Source organism: Drosophila elegans, unplaced genomic scaffold (genome assembly GCF_018152505.1).
Source record: "Drosophila elegans isolate 14027-0461.03 unplaced genomic scaffold, ASM1815250v1 contig_814, whole genome shotgun sequence".
Lineage (NCBI taxonomy): Eukaryota > Metazoa > Arthropoda > Insecta > Diptera > Drosophilidae > Drosophila > Drosophila elegans.
Genome location: NW_024546167.1, coordinates 50,592 through 73,919, shown reverse-complemented (window position 1 = coordinate 73,919; position 23,328 = coordinate 50,592). Strand labels below are relative to the sequence as shown.

The 23,328-nt window shown below is 35.9% G+C and overlaps 1 long non-coding RNA gene across 2 annotated transcripts; it reads right to left on the bottom strand.

Moving 5' to 3' along the window:
• Positions 1–2,855: 2,855 nt before the first annotated feature.
• On the bottom strand, positions 2,856–9,001 carry LOC121467859. Of its 2 annotated transcripts, none has more exons than XR_005977885.1 (3): positions 8,686–9,001; positions 8,365–8,535; positions 2,856–3,791 (listed from the first exon to the last, which is right to left on the bottom strand). It is a non-coding gene; the product is annotated as an uncharacterized LOC121467859 (long non-coding RNA). The 2 variants fall into 2 exon arrangements; XR_005977884.1 differs by having other exon boundaries at positions 8,365–8,532; positions 8,686–8,988.
• Positions 9,002–23,328: the final 14,327 nt, after the last annotated feature.

Here is a 23,328-nt window from a genome sequence, read left to right as displayed (position 1 = left end):
TGGGATTCATGCGAATGCAAGTATTGGGGGTTAAAGAAAAAACGACCAGGACCAGGAGTGCCAAAAACGGTAACAGATTTAAAAAAAGAAGGCGGACAATCGCCAAAACAATACACACATTTACACGGCTAAAATCCTTACAGGAAGCCAAAAAACAAATTGTAGCGGAAGCACAGCAAACACAATAAATGTTTAATAAGCCAAAACGACTAAACAAGAAAAGGCAAGAAAAAGATAGTCGCAGTCAGTCAGAGAAGAAAGCAAAAGCGATGCTGATGGGGCTGTCTGGATAATGGAAAATACGGTCGAGGGTATGTGCGTTTTGTAGCGGAAACTCAAGCGGAAGCTTCACGAACAAAAACAATGGCGGCGAAAGGAAAATGTGGCATGGGGTACAGGAAAATGTTTAGCAAGGGGATATTTATGCTATTTCAAACAAATTCCAGGAGACACTTTGCCGACATTTAAATTATGTGATGAGTGAGGAGCATAGGAAAGAAAAACTACAAGCCAGAACAATGCTGATGAGTTTCACTCAAGCCATTAAGTGGGTCGCTTAAAAAAAAACATAAACATCACGAAGTGAATGGCACTGAAAAAGTTTCTCTTTTAAAGCTGGTGGAATTTAAGACTTATACTTTACTTTCTCATCTCTCAGTTTAAAACACTCTAAAGATAAGAAAACAAAGAGTAATGGTTTTAAAAAGACGAATTGCATTTTTCAGTTCATTGTTAAAAATGGGTTAATAAAATTAAATAAATAAAAAACAATCCTTCAAAAAAAAATTTGTAGTATTTTTTAAAAATTTGCTTACACTTTTAGAAAACATTTCTGAAAAATAAAATCAGTACCCATTACCAGACAGAGAAAACTAGAAAAAGGTGTGGGTGCAAAAAATAGTGAACCGCTTTTGCTTTACTAAACGGGTTTCTGCACGTAAAACGTCAAATTCGATATCTTAAATTTTATTTGTACACAATAAATTTTGTTTAAAGTTAATAGGCAATTGAATTTTTATTACAAGTTTTTAAGTGTTAAACTTAGTATATATTGGTATGTACAATTATTTAGACAGGAATCTAAAAATAAACTAAGGGCAAAGTGGATTGCACAATGTTTTCTAAGCAAATTAAATTATGAGTCCAATACTGAATTAATTAGCATTTGAAAGAGTCGCCCCATGTCACCCAGCCAATGGAGCCCATTTGAATCTGCCAAGGGGCAAATTCCAGCATCCTTCACTGTCTGCAGGACGAACAATAAAGTGGGCGCCCCAAGGATCCACATTTCCATCGTCTGACCTAGCCCAATACACTTTATCAGGCCAATGATGAATGCCAGGAGGGGGAGGGTAAAAATCAAGCCAAGAAGATAGGCGAAAAGTCAGTAAGCTGAAAATGAAATGAAACGCATAAGAATCGATTCGATTAGTGAAATGAAATTTACGCCAAAATAAATTTGCACGACTTACCTACTTGGCGCGCCTTAGTGTATGCCATATATTTTACTTCTTTAATTTTTTCGACGCTTTTCCGGCTGTTATTGTTGTTGCTATTGTTGTTGTTCTGGGCATGTCATGGTGTTGCCGGCTTTCGTTGGACTTGTTGTCGTTGTCGTTGTTTTTGTCTGTTGTCGCCGGCGTCGTCATTGTCTCTAAACTTTGGTACGTTCATTAATCTTGTGAAGCGTTTTCACTGTGGCGCTGTGTATGTATGTTTATATTGGTTTGTGCTTGTTTCAGCTTGGCATGTTCTTTCCACCCCCTTTTCTGCTCAGCACCCCCTTCCTGAAGTGAGTTTGTTTGCCTGTTGTGCCGCTTGTTTCCTTTCCCACCACTCCACTTCGTCCTTGGCGACATTCTCGTCCTTGCCCGGGACACTTGTGCGACAGTTGTTGCATGATAAGGTTTAATCTATTTAATTGTAATTGATATTTTCGCAAGATACGACAACGCTGCCTTTCTTTTCCCTCTCACATTATTTTTTTGTTGTTCTTTTTTTGTGCGCCCCTTATACCCGTTTATAAACCAAATGAGGCGTCTACAACAACGATAAGGATATAAACTGAACGTTGTTGCTGGCAACCTGTTGGCAACACTTGAGCTTTCGCTAGCTATCGGGCCTAAATCATAATTTATAAAGTGCCAAGAAAAGAAAGTAGTCTAAAAAAAAATTTCACTGTGGCTGGTTTAAAGACCGTACCTGAAAGCATTCTGGCTTGTGAATTTATTGAAAATAATAAAAAATAATTAATTAAACTAGGTAGTTTTTCGGTCTGTGCTGTTGTATTAAATTTTGTTTTACAGAAATGCCACCAAAAAAATTCTTTGAGCTATTTGAGCTTACCAATGTCTAATTTTTCCAATTAGTAAATGTTTTATGTTGCTTCCCAGTATTTTTTCACTAAAATGTAACCAAACAAAAGCTGTGAGCAGGCTTAAAAGCGAAACTATGTGGGCAAATGGGCGCAACGATTTGCAGTACTATGAGCTTATGTAGATATCCTTTTGTTTTAACTGTTTACTGTATTAACTCGTGTTTTCAATGTGTTCCAGATTTAATTAATACGCTTGGCTTATAAGAATGTTAATAATCTTAATATTGAACAATTTTTTTAAGCTGTTAGCATACCCTTGCAGAGCGTATTAAAATTTCAGTCAGAAGTTTGCAACGCAGTGAAGGAGACATTTCCGAAACCTCGCCTTCACTGCGATGCAATTTCTGAATTTAATACCCTCTGAAAAAGTATAAAAAAGCATTAAGTCGTTCTTTAAAAATATAAATACATAAATGTTTAAAAAAGCTATATTAAAAACAAATAAATTGCTAATTAGAAAATTTGTATTTAACCTAAAAAAAGTTTTTTCTTTACCGGAAAAGGGAACATTCAATTCCACCTTGCGTTTGAGTTTTCTGAAGTACTGCTTAGACATTACCGCATTATCAACCCAAAATTTCTCCACCTGCTGCTGATACGATAGGCCCACAAAAATGGCAAATTACCAGACGCATTGTTCACATCGATATTATTTATGCATGGGAGGCTGAGAAGAAAGGCGCCCATTTTCCACAACACTGTAATATTGAACGGATGGGGGGACGACTGAATTTTTTCCGCCTACCAATCACTGCAAGGATAATAATTGTTGTTGCCTATTTGGCACACACAGTGAAGCCGCCAGTCACACACTCCGCCCCTGCCACGCCCCTCTGTCATTCTCAGCGCTTGACTTTGCCTTCCTGTTTGAGCTTTTGTTTTTATTGCTTCATTTTCGATTATCGAGCAATGCACTTATCGCTGCTGAAGTCCTCGCCCATTGTCAACGTCTTCGATCTTTGTCAGCCGAAGGATAAGAACTGGGTGGTGGGAGCGGGATGAGTGGCAAGTGAAGCTCAATCACGCTTCTGTTGTTGTTGTTGTTGCTTTTCCCTGCCTCATCTGTCTCTGTAATTGTTGCTTGTTGATTTCAGTCGCGAGTGCTTTTCTTCCCGGCCTTTCATTCTCCAGTTTTTGTACTTATTTATTTAGTATCTATATATATATATATATTATATATGTTTGTTATATCTATGTACGTATTTTAAGTATATTTTTATAGCGAGCAGCACGCGAAGTCAGACGTTTTCTGGCTGTCTAGGCCGAGTCCTTGTCTCCTTCGTTTTTCTTGCACTCCTTCAAGGATTCAAGTGGAAAATGGCAACTTGGCCATCGTGTCAAGCACTCCGTGCTGGCCTTCCACTCTGCCATTGCACTTGTGCAATCCGCGAACAGTGAGGCTTGTTTTGTGCAGCTGAAAACGAAACGAACTTGAATCGAAAATACACAAAAAACAAACGCAAAGGACGAAATATGTATATCTATGAAAACTTGTTTTACGGTTTTACAAAACAAAAATTATTTATATTAGATACAGCATGGAACCAAATATTAATAACACAAATCTAAATGGATCAAAATATGAAAATGTGTGTCTTCTCTCGAAATCTAAACAGATATACATGTCTATACATATATGTTTCGAGAAATACAGACAGAGTGTCGTAACTTAGAAATAACTATGTTGAACAATGTGTAACAGCAAAAATGTATACATTCCAAAAGAAAAATCATTTTCTTTGTAACTTTATTTTAAAAAAAATTTTATTTGTAAGCCAATAATTATGAAAGTAGATTAATATTTATAATTAGAGGATGCCTTTGAATGCCTAACATAAAATACAATTTTATTCAAATGCCATAAATTCCTTAAATTTAAGATATACATGTTTGGCACTATTTATAAATGCTTAACACAAAATACAGAAAAGACTACGAAATTAACTTAATTACTTACTTAAAACACTCCCCAAATTTAGTCCTAACATGTTAATGAACCATTAATCCTCAGTCTATCTAAATGTTCCGCTTTATCTGACATGCAAAGTTAAAAGTTTTTGATTGTAAATTGATTTAGTCAGAGCTTCGTGAACCATTTTTGATTTGCTTTGCTCTCGGCCATCGGCTTTTGTCCTTGTTTTAATCAGCACAGGACCATCAGCATCACCATCCGAGGAGGGGCAGTCGGAGTGGTCTTTGATCTGGATAGACCGACCACCTGCCCGGTTTTCCCGGTGGCTGTCAGGCCCATGGCCCCGTTTCCAGCGTCATCCACTCACCAATTTTGTCACTAATTTAACTCTTCCGCTGCCACTTAGTCGCTTTTCACTGTAACTAACTAAGTCCCAATCTGGCCATCTCCACCTCCGCGAACTTAACCAAAAACCTGGCCCAAAAGCAGAGCAACAAATGTACCAATTGTGCAGTGGCGAAAAGAGCAACAACGGCTAAAATCGGGAAAGTACGAGTTGTAGTTGGCTGAAAAGGCCTCGGAAAAGTGTACAGCGACGGAGGTGGCGTTGAAAAATGTTCGCTTGGCATTTGCCGAAAAAGTTTTGTGCGCACACAAAATGCACGACAAATGCCAAAAGCTTCTGCTTGTCGAATGCAGGACTCAAAGCCAGTCGTACTGACAGCCTCACAGGATCCCTGAAAACCCCTTTTCTCCTTTCTCCCCCCCCCTTCACTCAAGTCTGTCCTGGTTGGTTTTGGTTCTTTTGTTTTAGTCAGGTCGAGCGCCATTTTCTAGCAATTTTTACTTTTTAATTGACATTTGTTTGTTTATGTGTTGGTTTCGATGCACATACCGCTTCATATATGTATATATATATATATATATGTTACATATGCAATATCTTTGTGTTGGCGAGCACTTTACTACCGGCGGCAGTCATTTTTGTAATTATAGCGCAAAATTGATTTGATTTTTGAGTTTAATAAGTATTGACAGGATTTTTAATGAAGTGGCCAGTGTGTGATGGTGTGTGTGTGTGCTGCCACACCCACTCATACGAACGTGCCCAAGTAAGTGTTTGCTTTGTGGGTATCTGTGTGTTAGTGTGCACAAATCAGCCCCAAAGTATGCAACATTAAAATGTAATAATTTTATGCAAAGCGCTTGTAAAAGTCATGGCCTCCACAAGAGTGTTGGTTTTTGTACACGAGTGTTTCGGTTGCCTCTGCAAAATTCTATTGTTAGCGGCTATTAAACTGATGCCATCGAAAAACTATACGAATTTAAGGGGGAGAACAAATTTATTTGTCTCTTAAAGCAAAGTCGCCGATTTTAGATAAATGTGTATTCTAATTGGCAATTTTAATTCCTTCTAAAATAATTTGAGTTATTGATAAGAAATCGAATTAACTTGTTCGCAAAAACCGATGTATATACGATGTATGTAACATATTTATTTCAATAAGCCCTTTCTTTATTTGCTTAAAATGTAAGACATCAAACATTTTCAGCTATAAATCTTGTATATATTTTCATATATATTTTCGATTAAAAAAATTTATCGCATACTGATATTTGTTATTTTATTATTGACAATTCCAAGATCTCATAAATTGTTAATTATTTTAAACACAGCTATATAGGTCAATATGGAAAATCTCGCCATCTTAGCTCACCATTTAGTTAACACAATTTAAACTAAAGAACTATTAAGTAGCATAGAACCACTTAAAGCAACAATACACATTTAAGAACCAATTTAAATTTTGATTATGCGTTCCAAATGTTTATGAAGTCCAAGTTTAATTATACAGCCAGTCAGCTAGATATTTTATTTATAAATTGCTTAATTTAATTTCGGAGGCCTTGTTGGTTGTCCTGGTCATATTTGGTTCGAGCGCCGCCTCTAAGCCAATGTCCTGGCTGGTGGGGAAAGGAAATGGGAATGGTCAGCTAGCAGCCCTATATAAATTTGCAAATCGACAAATATGTCATGCTCAATACAATGCGTTCTGTGGGTGGTTGTTGGTGCATTTAGGTGGCATTGGTGTGTTTTTGATGGACAATGTTTGCTTATCGCTCCACAGGCTACGTCACTGACCTGGATGGGTTCCGCCCCTACCCCGCCCCCTTTTGCGAGCACGTGACCGACGCCTTGGTTCCAGTTCCCAAATCCCGTCCTTATTTTGGCCCAAAAACACCCACTGTCCTGTGCGCCTAAATGTATGCAAGATAGCATCTGTTTTCGTCGTGTTACCGACTTACACATGTAAGTCACTCATATTTGAGCGCCCCAGTGTGTGTGTGACTAAGCGCCTACATTCATTACACATGTATGCGTGTTAGGCGCAAATATTGAGGCTTTACTTAAACAGCATTAAGTCGAAATTAACATGTCTAAGCCAGGCCAGAAAAGGAAATCAAAGGCGCAGCCATGAATACTAGATAGTTTTGTACCTTTCGGTTTCTATTGAATCAATTGCGGTCTTAAATAAATAAAGCAAAATACATCATGGTAAAAACTAAAATCAACTTCGTTTGGGCTTCAGTCAAAAAAAGAAGAGAAAACAAAAACAAGGCCACAACGAAATTTCAAAAGTATTAAAGTAAACTTCAAGCTTTCTACACATCGTCAGAAAATAGATAGAAAAATAAACTCAATAAATTCATAAAATTTCACGTGCCCCACACGTTGTGAACTAAAAAATGTGCTAAAATTTGAAGTTGAATTTTAAGCTGCTAAAATCCGACGGACTCAAAGCTTCCCGATGACCCATTGAGTGAGCTTTGAAGAGAGCTAAGAGAAAGTTCCGCAAGGAATCTCTCTCAAGTGGTGAGTTTCTATGTTCGGCAGAACGCGCAAAGAGATTAATAGAGTCTCGTGTACGGGTACAGAGAATCCTTGAGTTAAAGAGAAATAGCTCAGCAAGGACTATTGAAGTTCAATTGAGTTCAAAGAGATTTTTCTTGATGAGTTTTTATTTTAGCATTTCTCTCTTACACCTTATTGAGCTATGTTAAAGACTAGCTTGAATCACAAAAAGGCACTCAAATAAGTCTGAGTTGAGAATAATTCTTAAGATTAGGAAGGTTAAACTTACGACTCAAATGAAATTATGTGAGTTCGGTTTAATTTAAAGTAAAACTAATTTTTAAAAGCATGCGCTTAAAAGAATAATATATATTATATCATAGAACAAATTATAGGACATATATTTTTAAAATAATACATTTAAAAATATATAAAAATAATTTAAAAGGTATTAAATCCTAATAAATATAATTTAAAAAAAAAAGAAGGTGTCGTAGAAGGTATATACATCTCTGGTTGTTTAATCTTTAATAATTCTATTATTTTCCTTGCTTAAGTTCAATACTTATACTATAAGGATTTGGACTTCAAAAAGAAAACGCTTTGAAACTGTTTAAATAAATTTATCTGCGCCGATGAACATTAAAAATAAATGTGTTTCCTTAAAAACAAAGATATATTCAATTAATAAATTTAAGAAACAAAATGTTTAATTTGTAAGAATTAAAGGATTCTGATTTCACCGACCTAAATTTTCTAGTAATTAGGAGTCAAAATATATTGAATACAGAATATTTTCTACAGTAAAACTTTTTCAAGATTCTAAGAACACCATTTGCTAACTACCTTACTTCAGATTTATTTACGTATCTTACAAATTTTCAAAAAGAAATATTGATCTTAACAAATGATAGTTTCATTAGTGAAATTAGTAAAATATTTTGTAACAAATTTATATCTCAGTTATTGACTGAATCGACAAATCAATTTACATTTACCGAAAATTTGTATTTTATTTTACACAATTCTTGCCGGGAGCATTAATTTAACAAAAGACTCAAACTAAGACTGAGGTCGTCATTCGCGCAAAGTGGTATTTTTATAAAGAACGTAGCCCCTTGAGGCAATACTGACTTTAACGAGCAGCTGCTACCAAGAAAATTGTCGTGTAAATGAATTGTACTTAATTTTAAGAGCTTTTTGAATAAAAACAACACTTACAAATTATACATGTGTGGCAACTTATACCAATTGACTAAACTGGGAGAGACCGCAAATTGCTAAAAATTTGCACACATATCCGACATATTTAAGTCACCCTTTGGCTATCGATTTCTGGTCGGCCGAAATGCGGAAATTGCCACAAATTCTTGAAATAAATGCGGTTGGCTGCTGTGGCAGATATTCAGATAAATGGATTCAGATAAGACGCATATTCCCGCCGTCACGGCACCGAACCGATGCCAAGTAAAAGTCATTAATAATTCATAAAAATAAATTTTACAATAAAATTCAATTGATTGTGTAAATATTTTACTTTACCGTAGCGGCCAAAAAAACAGAATGGAAAGTGGCAAGGCGACTGATTCGCGACCCAATTCGACCTGCCTGATGTGAGAAAGCGGGAAAGCGGCTTGCTTTTTGATGCTCTGACGGGCTGTGATAAATGTCCTGATCCCAATCCATTTCTGTGTCCTGTATGTGCCCGTGTGGCTTCAACAGATGAAAAGGTAGCTCCTAACTACATTCAGTAAAAAATAAGAAACTTATTGGTTTTTCAAGGCAAGCTTAAATTTTGAATATGAATCAAATAGTCCGAATTGAAATTACACAAACCGTTCCAAAGCACCAAAAAATCAACGAAGAGCATTAAGTTAATGACAGCAGTAAATCTTTTGAAATCAATAACACTAATTAAACAAGAAAGGAAGCAAACTTCATAAGCCCTTGCAGCTATTGCAAAAATTGAAAGCTATATGATATCGTTCTCCGATTTTAATAAAATTAAAAGCGTAATTCTGAATTGTCAAATTAAGTCAAAAAGAATTAAAATAAAATTAAAAAATAGAAAATTTAAATTATTAAACTTTTATTTTTTTTAGAAAGACATCTTTTGGGAAAGTTTTATGCAATTAGCTTTTAAACTGAGAGACTAGACATAACCATAACAGCATTATTTATTAATAATAATTACGCATACAAATTTAATTGATATATTCCACATATTTATATTAAGTGTAATCTTTGCGTAGACAGGTTTAAATTTGTCAATGGTTTCAACTTGGACCGTTCTAAATTTGTTAACCACTGTTGTAATCTTGTAAATAAATATTAAAAATTCAATGCATATTCCATGCTTAATTGGTTTTAATTAAGTTAGCTTAGATAATAAATGAGATAATTGAGCAATTGTTAACATAATCAGAATTAATTAAAATGATTTTTGCAACATTTTTAAATTACGTTACGTAATTTGAATATTCTTTTTTTGATTTTAATTTACTTAAATAAAATTTGAATAAGAAATGGAAAGTTCATCCATAAAAAGCGCTTAAATAATGTGCGCATAGATATTAATTGTATTTCTGTAACTACGAGTGTATGGCGAATAGAAACAACAAAGTTGTAAAAACAAATCTCTGCCTATCCGTACTTACAACAAAAGCGAGGAAAAACATTTATACACGGAGCCAGGCCGCAGGTTAAATGTATGCAAATATAAACAGCGTGTGAAAGATATGGCCAAAGGGGACAAGGTGGGCGTGGTATGGGTATTCCACCTTACTTGTAACCGCCTTGAGCGGTACTTATGCCAATGTTCTCGCTCTCTGCAAGTGCTCGCCTTAAGTGCCTACTCCACTTCATTGTTACACTTGCCTTCCCTTCCTCAACGTGTGTTTTAGCGCGGGGTATGATGGATATGATGGGATACTTAGATAGGAAAAAGCACCTCCACGATGAATCTATCTGGAATTAATCTGACCTGGTTTGATCAAAACAGGGTCAGAGCTTAAAAATTTTAAAGTAGTTGTTCTGCAATTTATTTGTTGGACAACAGCATAAATTATCACATAGTAATGTTTTATTAAAGGCTAAATTAAAAACAAGTATTAGAAAGTAAATAATTTTAAAAATTGCCTAAGACTTTTTAAAAACTAGCAAATATGTATTCTGTAACTTAATTCATAAAATGTGAAATATACAAAACGAAAGAAAAATATTTAACTGAAAGTCGACAAACGCAAATAAGAAACTTGAAGTAATTACAACCACCCTATTACTGAGAAACCCTCGGTGTAACCCTTGAGTAAAAAAGCCCAGTTGCCCTCTTAGAAAATTTGCCGCTTGTCCTCAAGCTGATTAGTGTATGCCATGGCATTTTGATTGCCCGCCTAAGAACTTGGTTCCTGGGACACCTGTTGTTCCAGGACCTTTTTCACTGCCTTCTGACTTGCCTCTCGCTCTCGAAAAAGAAAAGGCGAGGCCAATCGAGCGTGTAGCGAAATAAATTAAATAAAAACAATTGGTAGGAGCTTGGAAATTATTAATAAAAACAAAACCAATTCGCATTTGGGACGAGGAAAAATCGTGAGATCCGTATCCGCCAAACTCAATTCATTTGGTATGCATGACTTACGGCCGCCGACAATGATTTGGTTTTGGAAATTTAATTAGCGTTAAAATACTGTTGGTAAAAGTTATTGGCAGTCGGGAGACGACAACAGGCGCGTATAAATCATAAACTTTTTAGGGTCGCATTTATTTACTTTGGCAGGTTGGACCACTTCTTAGATGGCAGGAAAGCGCAGCCATCACAAAAAAGTCCATAAAAGTTATGAGTTTATAAACGTGAACCGTTAAATTGAAATCGGTCTGAGCGAAATGAATATTTTATTTCATCGAAGCAAAGTAAACCAAAATGTCGAAAAAATTGGGATATCAATTAAAAAAGGAAAAAGGGTTTGACCAGTTGTTAGCGGAAAATTGTTTTAAAGGCAAAAAGTTTGTTTTTGTTACAATCACGCGAATGGGATTTAAAAATTTGTATTAAAATACACATTTAATAAAGATTTAAGTTGACAACGAACGGATTGAATTGATGGGATAAATGAATATTTTCATTCGCTTTGATTTACTTACCCATGTGATAAACTATTGTTGAAAGCTGAATGTAATATACATAAAGGGGTTCAAAAGGTGAGGTTAACTGCAATAACAGTTTTTGTTGTGTTTTTTTTTCGAAACGAAAGTTAAACTAACTTAAAATTGGTAGTAAAAGTGATAAAAAAAACTGAAACAAATTCAAAATACTAATAAGCTAAAATTAATGTTTTGTTCTACAATTTTTCAATAAATTTAAATTTTACACTCTTATTCATGCAGCTTATTTTTTTCGAAGATATTTCAATCACTAACGATTCGGCATTCAGTTGGCCAGCCTAATTTGTCATTAATCAACACCTTTGTGCGGCTTGAGAAACACCTTTATCCCATTCCCTTGGGAAGTTGACATTCTATTATTCAAAGCAAAAAACCAAACCAATGTCGAAAACTACAAATGGAAAATTCTTTCCGCTTATTTGCATAAAGCGACCATAAAACAAAACCGTTACAGAAAATCGAAAAAAAAGGAAAGCCAGAACAAAAAAAAGAAAATACGGAAACCGCAGAGAGAACTTCATTTATCAAGTGAGCTGAATCTACCGAGCCTCTCTAACACATTTAATGATAAATTGCCCGGCAGTGAGCGGACCACATGTCGTATGATTGACGTGTGCACTAATGCCCAGCCTCAGCTTATGTCCTTGTCCCTCTGATTTTCATCTCCAATGTCCCCGTCTCCGTCTCCGCTTTCTGCATAACTATGCAAAATCGCAGCCAAACTATTTATAATATTTTAAGCCCAATCCCCTTTCACTTACTCCCCCCTAACCCACCGCATCAATCTCCTTGCTTCATATTAGTTATGCAGGCGGGGCTGCGTTGATGAGAAAATGCAAATTAGTTGCCAACTTTGCCACAGCCCGCTACTCATGAAGTAAATAGCTAAAAAGTGAAAAAAGGCCAGCTTCAGCTGCAGCATCACCTGCTCTTCTGCTCTTCTGCTCTTCATCAGTGTCACAAACAGCCGAAAAGTATGCAAACATTTTTCGCACTTTATAATTAAACAACTCAAAAGACAAAGAAGACTTAAAGGCGTTTGCAGGTCCTTGCCTTTCGTCCTTACCCAGATGTCCCCCCTCCCGCCTTGTCCCCTTTTAACCAAGACTGGCAACATTTGCACTGTAATGAACTTTTGCAATAAACTGCGCCGCAATTTTTCGCTGACAAAGTTTGGCCCTTTCTACCATCAAGGCGAAGAGGTCGAAAAGAGAGGAGCTGCATGGCAGAAAGCGGCGAAGGCGGATGTAGAGGGCACCATTTTGTGCCTTTTGCTTATTTGTTTTGTTGCGTCTCTTATTTCCGGATAGCTGCGCATTTTTATTGCGCTCAAAAAGTATATGCAAGTTCAAATGTCAAACTACTTAAAAACTTATTGTTAGCAAAAGTACAGCAAACGGCAGGAATAGACAAAACTATGGAGAGAGTGAGATGATGCTTTACGGATTCCGACTTCTACACCGATTGGTAGACACAATAAAAAATGGTTTATTGAAATTCGGTACCCATTTAAAATAATTTAAAAAAGTTGCGTATTGTGTTTTATTAACCTGAGATACTTTTATAATATTATATCAGCTTGTAATTAATTTAAAAATATTTTTTAATTATAAAATTTAAAGTCGAAACTTATTTTCAAATAACAATTTTTAGAGAACTTTTCAAGCTATTTAAAATCACTAAAGATTTCTTTGGCACCCCTGATTATAACCATTTTAAAAGCTAAACAAGCATCTTTCGCATTTGCAAACCTCTTCTCAAGCAATATTCCAGAGAAGTCAAGCGGATCGCGACAAGTTTTTTGGGCAAATTGCAAAAACCGGCAACGAAAGTCAAACATTTTCAATAAAACTGCACAAATTATTTGTCATCTGTGGGACTGGGAACTGAGAACTCTGGAAGCCTTTCGAAAATCCACTTCCCAGGGTGCGAGAACAGGAAGCGGTAGATAACCGCACCACGTAGCTCTGAACACGTTTCAAGTTTTCACTTTAACTGCAAATCAAAATGTATTTAAATGCATTTGGTCGTGATGGGTATACAGCTTCAGTTTTCCCCTCCCAATCCCCTCATTTTCAGGTCCCATTTGCCTGCTAGTAAGCTCTTCTGCTGGTAGCCGACTTCACCTTTTTGGTGGCACAAATAGACATTGTTGACTTTGCATAATAATTGAGTTTAACTACTGCAAAATGGGAAATGGAATCGTGAGGGAGTGCAGGGTTCTTGGGGGTGTGAGTTTAGCTGCTTGGATGGGTTTTGTTTGTGGTTGAAGGAGCCCAGCCAGCCGAGAGTCAAAGCCAACTGAAGGACATGCATCCACCTATCCAGTCAGCCCCCTCATCCTCTATTCTGCTGCAATTTCCCCCAAACCCTGGTTCCTGGTAGTGTGTGGCATCGAAATTTTTGGAAATTTCCTCTGAAGAGGAGGAGGGATATATCCCCTTTTTCCAGCCAAACACACACACACTCACCCAACGCTCATCTGCAAAACAAACTTGGGCATAGTGCAAACTGCTCACGCACCATCTACCCATATCGCAGAATCAGGATATGAGGAGGGATGAGGATGAGGGCCAGAAACTGGCATGTTACCTCCTATTGCGGTAACCAGCCACAGTCTGTGGTGAAAAGTAAACGGCAGATGCCATCAAGAAGGCTACAAGTCTAGCTGCCTCTGACTGGGGATTTGGGGCATTTTATGTATAATTCACGGAAATTCGATATATTTCGCTTTTCCAACTGACAACTGATTTACTGTGACTCAAATTGCAATCCACAATTGGCAAGTGCAATTAGAAAAGATGCAAATTGTCACAGGTCTAAAGGTTTCGAATACAAATACATCGTTTAACCTGAAACAAAATGTGACAAATTCCAAAATATATTATATGTTTGATTAAAACATTCTAATTTCATTAAAAAAATCAATTTGCCAGAACTGTCAAATATTGGTTGTAAAATTTAACCACAAATGTTTTGCCTTGATATTTCTTTATCAGAATTTACCTATATAGAATTACATTGACCAAACGCAGACTGAATGTGGCAAACTGTGAGCGCCATCAGCAATTACAGTCCTAAATAAATATTTGTAGTTAAAACTTTTTCATTGGGAAGTATTTTTAGAATATTTTCTAAAACACCAGAAAATTTTTTCAATGAATTCAGTTCAATTAAATATCGCTTTTTAAAAATAAATAAGGACATCGATGGGAAATTATGACAATTTGAAATTAATAGTGAATTAATGGTGAAGTTAAACTGATCAATGCATATTATTTTGAAAATATATAAAATATAATCGATTTTCAACTAAACGTTTCTTTTGTTAAGTTCTTTGAGAATCTTTTTACAATTGCTCAATAAATAAGGTTTAAATAAGGTTTATTAATTTGAAAAATATTATGACAACGAAGACGAATTATTTGTGGTATCTCCGGGCACCTTGACCACGCAGCCCCATTACTTTTCATCCAGCCTGTATGCTCCGATTGCAAAACTAAATCCATGGCTTCCAACATCCGGCATCCGGCATCCTTTATCCTATACATCCATGGCTATGTAAATCAGAGTGTGGCTGCCGGGCAGTGTTGGTATTTGGTCCTGTGTGTTGTGCGTGTGTGTGTGTGAGAGTGTGTGAAATGCTTGTGTTTGTGCGGCTAGTAAGGAGTTGTCAACAAAAACATAGAGACGCACTTACGGCCCAATATAGGCAAAAATGTAGCTGATGGTCTGTTGCAGCTGTAGGAGACCGGACGAAAAATCGCAGACAACCTGCTGCAGCCCCGTTGTCCTGCCAGGAATCGAGGTCTGAAAAGTCCTTGTTGTCCGACGTCCCGGTGTCCTTTGCTTTGCCTTGCTTATGCCGCCACACTTTCGGAGAAGTTGCCTGTTTCCGCTCCCCCTATCCATGTGTGTTTGCGAACTTTATTAGCAAAATTGTGTTAGTACCGAAATATCCATTAGCCCAATTACGTGTACTTTTGTACCAACAAGGACGCAACTCCTGGAGATCCTGCAGCACTTCAGGAACAGGGTATGTGCTACGAAGACTGATAAACAAAGTGCAAGCACATGCACACTACCAAACAAACGAGACGACAGTCGGGTTGACAACCAAAATGTTCAGGACTCGCCCCAAAAATAACTGTCTTAACCTACCCCAACCCACAAAAAAATAATAATAAATGTAAAGCAAGTATGCTGAGCTTCTGAATCGGTTGGGGCAGAGTTGGGAGAATGGTTTGTTTTCGAAATTATTTCCCTTCAATGCTTTTCAATTTAAGTGCATCCATATACTCTCAAAAGAACAACAAGTTGCTAGCAGAGTGCGAAAATATTATTTCAAATTAATACCAACATCAAGTGATGCTATTAAGATCGATTAAAATAAACTTACCTTTTTTGTTTCTAATGCATGTTTTTATTATTACATTTAATTTGAAAGGATTAGCACTTTATTGTTTAAAATTTAATAGAGTATTCATGAATATTCTTGAACAAACAGCCGGGTTTTTCGGCTCTGTAAGCGTTGTGACCTTATTCAGTTGCCAAAAATTAAGATATATGCTCATCGAGTGCATTTGATTATTACTAAGTGATATATATGTTCATACCTTTGTGCTTGTGCGTTGCTCAAGAATGAAGCCAACATGGACAAGTCATTACTTGGATATTGAAAAATATTGGCTTTCAAAAGACCTTGAAGGAGAGAGACTGGTCTCAGTCTGGTCTAAATTCTGTTTTATTTGTTTTTGTTTTTTTTTGGTTAAGAAGCATCTGAACATGTGATAGACAACTTTCAACGCTAGAATATTTGAAACCTTGGGACGCTTTGTGAGTAATCTAAAGCCATAATACATTTTCCCTTGATATTTTCTTAGCTTTGGATTGCCATTTGTATTTTAAGGTAAATATGACGCAGACTTCTTGATATCTAAATAATGTTATTTACATTCTGAGCAGCAATTAGGCAAGCCTTCATGATACGGAAACAAAGTATACATTTTATTGACTGTCCTTGCTATTTCCTCAGTAGCCAGATTTCCCCGATGAATTCATCCAAGCTGTTAGGGAAATTAAAAATTTTACCAAAATTACTCAGCAACAAGAGCAAGATAAAATTATTGTCTTGCTTAATAAGAACCTTTATCATCTCCAGTTTCATTTTAAATGTTTTTCACACCATTCTTACACTTTTTGTTTTGTTTAATTGGTAAGAAAGGAAAATCTCTGGACCGGCCTCTGCAATTTAAATAAGGTTGTACGAGAAATCGGACAATATTTATATAAATATATATATATATATATGTTACATTTCTTCACACCATTTTCATCTTTTTGTAAAGATTTAAGTGCATCCATATAACTCTTGCTTTTCTTCAACTTTTTATCGCCATGTTTTGGAGCCAACGGCCTGTCAGTGAATACACCTTCCAATTCTCTCCTAGCCATTCGCAACGCTCCTTTTTTCCTTTTTTAAGCGTCGCTTTCAGCCCCCGTAAATAGCGGAAAATTCAATTAAAAGCTTCAGCCACTAGAAAAATATCGTCGCCATGGCTATGACTATGACATAGGAACAGCAGGCTTGACTCGTCCTATGGATTACGTAGGAGGATGAGCAAAAAGGATTCGCTCTGGCTTTTCATTTTTGTTTTCCCCCCCAACGGCAGAGGCAGTGACTAAGCGCAGCCCAAGTGACTGAGGAGGGATGTCCTTGTTGCCAGCTAACGCAAGGGGCCCAGAAAAGGGCAACAGGGGGTTTCTGTTATAAATTATTTTATTTGTCTAAGAATTCGTTTTACATATTTTTTTTAAAAAGATCAAACACTAAGCTTTGAATTTATTTTTATTTGTTTAAATGGCAAATATTGGTCATACTTTTGCACTATTTTTTAAATAAATCCCCTTCAGAAATGTGTCCTCTCCACCCTTGGCCGCTAACTTTCAAGTCCAGTTGGGGCAAGCTTCAGTTGAGCAATCACGTGACAGGTTTGTCAGACATTTGCTTGAAAACAAACCGAGCCTTTTAAGTTCTCTTTCCTCCGCCAATGAAAAGAAGTGTAAAATAGTGCACAATTCCATTCAGGGTTTGTATGTGCCTCCCCCTAGAAGCAAATAACGACGAAATGCTCATTGCTTTATTTTGTCTACTCTCTTCTATTTTAGTCCCCTTTTTCTTCTACCTACATTGTCCTTTTCGTGACCATTACTACGAGCTGTTACAATTTAGGGGTAACAATCTGGTGGGGACAGAACTTCCATATATAAAAATGATTTCAACAAAATTATTTGCTATATTTTAACGATATAGCTCCAATTAAATATAATAAGTTTCAATAAAAGTAAAAATGAAGGCTTACACACAGAAATCTATCAAACATAAACACCTCTTAACGAGGTAAAAAAGTCGTAACGATCGCACATATAAAATATCTGATATCAAATTTTGTGACGAAAAATAAAAAAGCATTCGACCTATTAAATACACTTTTTAAATGTTTTCATTCGGACCGCTTCATAAAGATATTTTGCCTACACAGACATTTATACTTCGGCTCGACGAACTTGAGCTATTAGTGAAGCTGATCAAGAATATATTCTTTATAGGTTCGGAAATGTCTCCTTCACTGCGTTGCAAACTTCTGATCCAAATTATATTATCCTCTGCAAGGGTATAAAAATATATCAGGAAAAACGTATAAGTGATAGTGGAATGGGATAGGCAGCAGAAGCAGAAAAATCGGACATATCTACAACCCGTCGCGGTCAGTCCACTGTCTTGTTTTCATCCATTTGCCTTTCCATTTCTTTCTGCGGAAAACCCCCTTCTTCAGTTCTGAGCCTAACAACCTTCACAACACTTGGCCTATTCTTCTGGCCCACTCCAAGGCATTTGTTTGTTTGTTTGCCTGATTTTTCCAACTACTTCCCCGAGTCTTCCGGACTAGACGGGTCTTGTCTGAGCCAGGCCAAGCCGAAACGAACTGAACCTACCCGGAATGGACTGTGTGATAGAAACGCTTTTTCGCTTCCCTTGCTTGTAATTGACAGATTTTTTCCAACGTAATGGAAGACAAAATGGTAACGACATCGTTGCCCTCGCTGTCGACAGTAAGAGCGAATCCAACTTGACCAATCTTAAATACCTATGAACATCTATTAAACTGCACATAAGTTGTTAATATTAAAAACTAGCTACATAAAAACATCTCGGACATACAAATATTTTCATATCAAGAGGATTGAAATTAAGCTTTAATAACATTAGTAAATATATCTTAAATCCTAAAACAAAAAAATATATGTTAAACTTTTTTTTTAACAACCTAAGCTTTTTGTTTGGGCGTCTAAACACATGTCGCATGTTGCAAATGTATATAAATTGCTTAACTTAGTTCCTATAACTTCTTTCCAAAAAATTTAATGTAAATATTTGTCCCTAAGAAAGTAGCTTAAAATTTCCAAACTAATCAACTCTGTTGCTGTCCCATAACACTTGTCACTATTTGCTTTGCAAATAATAAGGTAGTGTTTGATTCTGTACCTTCTTCGAGGTCAAATCTGCCATTTATTACCAATCTCACATTTGTTGGCCTGCCACCAACAACGACTTTGTTTGCACTTGGCGCCTGCTGCATTTGATTGGTCGACTTTTGGCAGGGAACCCGATATATGAATATTAATAGACTCTTCGGGCCATATGCATCGCATTCGAAATGATGCGTCAGGGGGGGTGGCATAGGACCCAATACGTCCAGACTGGTGAGGAAAAGGCGATTGAAAAATGAAGTTAAATAATGGGGAATATTCATTTTACCCAACGCCAACGGACGCCAACTTTGATTCCATACTTAGACACACGCATATAGGGCAGCCCCTATTACTCGCTTTGGGTGTCTCCTGCCTTGCCAATTTTTCACTTTACTGCATAAATATTTATTGCAACTCAATTTCGCAGGCAATAGAAATGCCATTTGCACCATTAATTCAATGCAACACCTGCCAGCGACGACTTGGCTCTGCTCCTGACTTCTCAACGGCAAAATTTTCCTCCATTTCTCCTTTCTTCTGGCCATCTTTCTCCAGATTGTTGGGTTGGTTGCTTGGTTGGGTGGAAAACTCGGAATTTGAAAAATGAAGTCGTGCTAAAATTTTTGTGTGTTTATAAACATTCCAATAGCTTTATTTGCCATATACTTTCCCACACAGCATTTGATGATGAAAGGGGGTGGAAGGAATACCAAAAGGGTGGTGATGGTGGTGGTAGGTTTCCTGTTGGCTGGGTAAGCTTCTGGCCATCATCGTCCTGGCAGCGAGATTGCTGTATTCCCATTCATGGCCTTTATCGTTTGTGGCAACAGCTGTTGCCTGAATTATGCTAAATTTACGCCCCCCAACAGCCGCCAAAAAAGGGACTCGAACAAACAACATCATCATGGGCATCCCCCTCCTCCCGAATGCTCGCCAAAAACTTCATCATTAGCCACCCTTCACACCATCATTGTCATCATTTGCGGCCGTTGCTGTTACTCTGCCAGCTATTTTCGGTTATTTTTAAGTGATTTTTAATAAAGTTGACTCTGGTCTAGGTGGGCAATCCGAAAAGAAAAAAGAAGAAGCGAACAGAGCCAGGCCAAACCGCAAGTGTAAAGTGTTTGCGTGTGCGCCCGGCAGGAAGTTTAATGCCAAACTTTACCAATCACCCCCTCACAACCATTGAGAGCAAAATGGTTTGGCGTTTATTATGAAATTTGAGGTTAAGTTTTATTTCATTAATTTGCCGCTTCACTGGTAAAATCTGTATTTTTCACTCCGTGTTAATGTGCTTGTTAAGTTTTTCCAATCAACAGGGCCTGCCCGTTGATATACACTTTTTTTCGACCTTTCAACCGATGCTGCTTGTGGTCATTTTGGCAAGCCACAAAACAGACAGTTGGAGCAATTTATTTTTTAATATGATAAATGCATGAAGAAATACAAATAAAACTATTTATTATCTTGTCATTCTTTTTCTGCTTTTTACTGCCTAAAGACGACTAAATTAAATTCCACAAAATCCTCGTACATGATAAATGCATGATATGGTTGACCTTGCACAACTTGCATTGCATCAGGTGCGTTTCGAATGGCAATTAAATGTATGCGCCAGTTTTTACTTAAAATGTTGATACAATGAATAGAACTGCTTATATCGTCTCATGGGTTATCAGAAATCTACAACCTCGATTAACATCAAAAGACAGATCAGTACGTGTTTAATTATAATTTATTCAAAGATATCATAATATGCCCTAAGAAAATCAAATCCATGTTTCAAAAAAAATTTATAAAAATAATTTAAGGAGTAAAAATGCTTAAAACAAATATAAAACCGTTCGTAGCATTACAATTAAGCTAACTAAAGCCATTCTAATTTTTGCAGAAATATGTCAAAAGCGTCTCAATAAACAAATTTCTATTTAATTGTCTCAGCCCTTTTTTTATCACTTTTGAATCTCCAAGCTAAGGCACACAGTCATTATTTAGAAAACACGAATAGCAATCGTTGAATAACTTGAAACGGTACTGAAGCAATTCAAATCAAACTATTTATTATCTTGTCATTCTTTTTCTGCTTTCTACTGCAAATGAAAGTCGACTAAATTAAATTCCACAAAATCCTCGTACTTCAATGACAAACAGCGAAAAAACGACAACCAGAGAATGAATAGCACAAATAGTTCAAAAAGTCACTCACTGGTTTCGTTGAAGTAAAATGAATTGTTTTAACTTTTCCCCTCCAAAAAAAATGAACCATTCATTAAATTTCGCCCTTAAGAAAAATGAATTATATTTCAGGCAAGGGTGGATTTGTTATAGGTATAACAGATTATGGCAAGATGTATGTGCATCCGTTTTAATTCTTAAGTAAATGTTATACTGTTTGATATAAGTATAGGGGACTTATTTCAGTACAGTATAATATTTACTTATGTTATACGCCATTAACATTTGTATAACAGAATATGACAAAATATCGCACCATTATACCTGTATGACATTTTGTATTGCATCCGTTATATTTTTTAAACAGTCAACATCAATTTACGTTATACACTATAAACAAAACCAAAGGATAAGGCTTTAACTGACATAATAAGCTTAAAAGTAGTATGTATACCTGTATGACATTTTGTATTGCATCCGTTATATTTTTTAAACAGTCAACATCAATTTACGTTATACACTATAAACAAAACCAAAGGATAAGGCTTTAACTGACATAATAAGCTTAAAAGTAGTATGTATAATAAAAGCTTTAATAGTTTTAGAACTCTACACTTAAATAAAGCTGTACTTAGAGCTTTGTAGAACAACTTTTTATTATTTATTTCTTTTCGAATCTTTGAGTCTACGTTTCTTAACAGATTCGGGACATGCACAATACTGTAATACTGTATATGTATATGTATATGTATGTGTAATGTAGATGTAAATTAATATTTGCTTTTTGGATCGGTGTAAGAAAGTTTTTTTAAATATACTCTAAATTTTGATTACATACATAATTATTGCAAAACAAAACACAATGTCTAACAAAAATAATTTAATATTTAAGAATAAATACATCAAAAAACGTTAATAATTAATATAAATGGTGCAAATATACCCAATAATTTAAAATAGACTATGTTTTATAAATCATGATTTAAAAAACAATCTTTTTCATATTTAAATGAGAATCGGTCTATACCCCAAGTCCTCCATCAAATATGCCCAAATATGCCAGCATTCTGTAAATTGAATGCATTGAAAGCTTACCGTTGCCGATACTAATTGCTTATTAATTGAAAGAAAATTAAATTCTCATTTATACATTAACGGGCATGCAATTGGAACTACTCAGTTTGTGATTTTCCATTAATGTTTTTCTGCTCTACTCTCATTTCTAATTAAAAGTTTCGTTTTGCCCATAAGGCCAATTCGATTATCTTATCTATGTAAGAAAATATAATTATTTCCTTTACCATAAAACATTCATGCAGTCTTTTTTTCCAACTTACCTAGTCCCTAAAAATGTGTAAAACATATGAACTGTTAAATAAACGCATCTTCATAAATGCAAAGTGACCTCGTTTTTATTTTGGCATAATTTAATTAAATCAAAGCTTTACAATTTCAAAAATAAAAGTAACAAACAGTGCTTTCCCCCCAAAGAGCATCACACAATCATCTGACTTTTAAAATCCGCTCAAATTTAATTAAAAAAACTTCTTTGCTTTTCCCAGCGCACACAAACACAAATAAAGCTCAATCAATTGAGCACAGACAAATAAGCCCCGGTGCAGCAGAAACACAGGAAAAATAATAAAACAAATAGGTATAGATATACTACTACACATATAAACAAAAATTGTGGCTATAAAAATGCCAAAGCTAGCGGAAAAAAGTGTTTCAAATAGGCCCAAAAAAAGTTTAAAAAAATGCACAACAAAAGGGCTTCATTTTTGTGTTTACATTTTTTCGTTTTCACCAATTCTGCCAACTGAGGCTTTTGCAGGGACATAGAAAAATGTGCTTTAGTGTGTTATATGTTTAAATTCTTGAAGACAGCAATTACCTGAAATTTTCACTGAAACATTTAAAACATTATATTTGAAGAAATTTAAAATATTCAAAAGAATTTACGCCAGCAGTTGTTTAATACAAATTTAAATATCTTTTATACAGTTAAGTAGGCAAAACTTTTTTATAAGTCAAATTTGTATTTGACAAGCCCAAGCTACAAAAAAATGTGCATTGGCGGCTGGTTGAGAGCTAAACGAAATTTTACGTTTAAGCGAACAGGTCGCGAATGAAGAACACAGCAAAAGCAAAGACAATTTAAAGAAATAAGTTTCTTTTTTGCACACTCTCGACAACATTGATGCAAGGTATTTGAAAAGCCGCAAGAAAACAGTTTATAAACACACGCCTCCGGATCTTTTTCGTCCTGCGGGCAGAGGCGGGGCAGGCCTGAAAGGAAGAGGGGGCGTGGTGCGA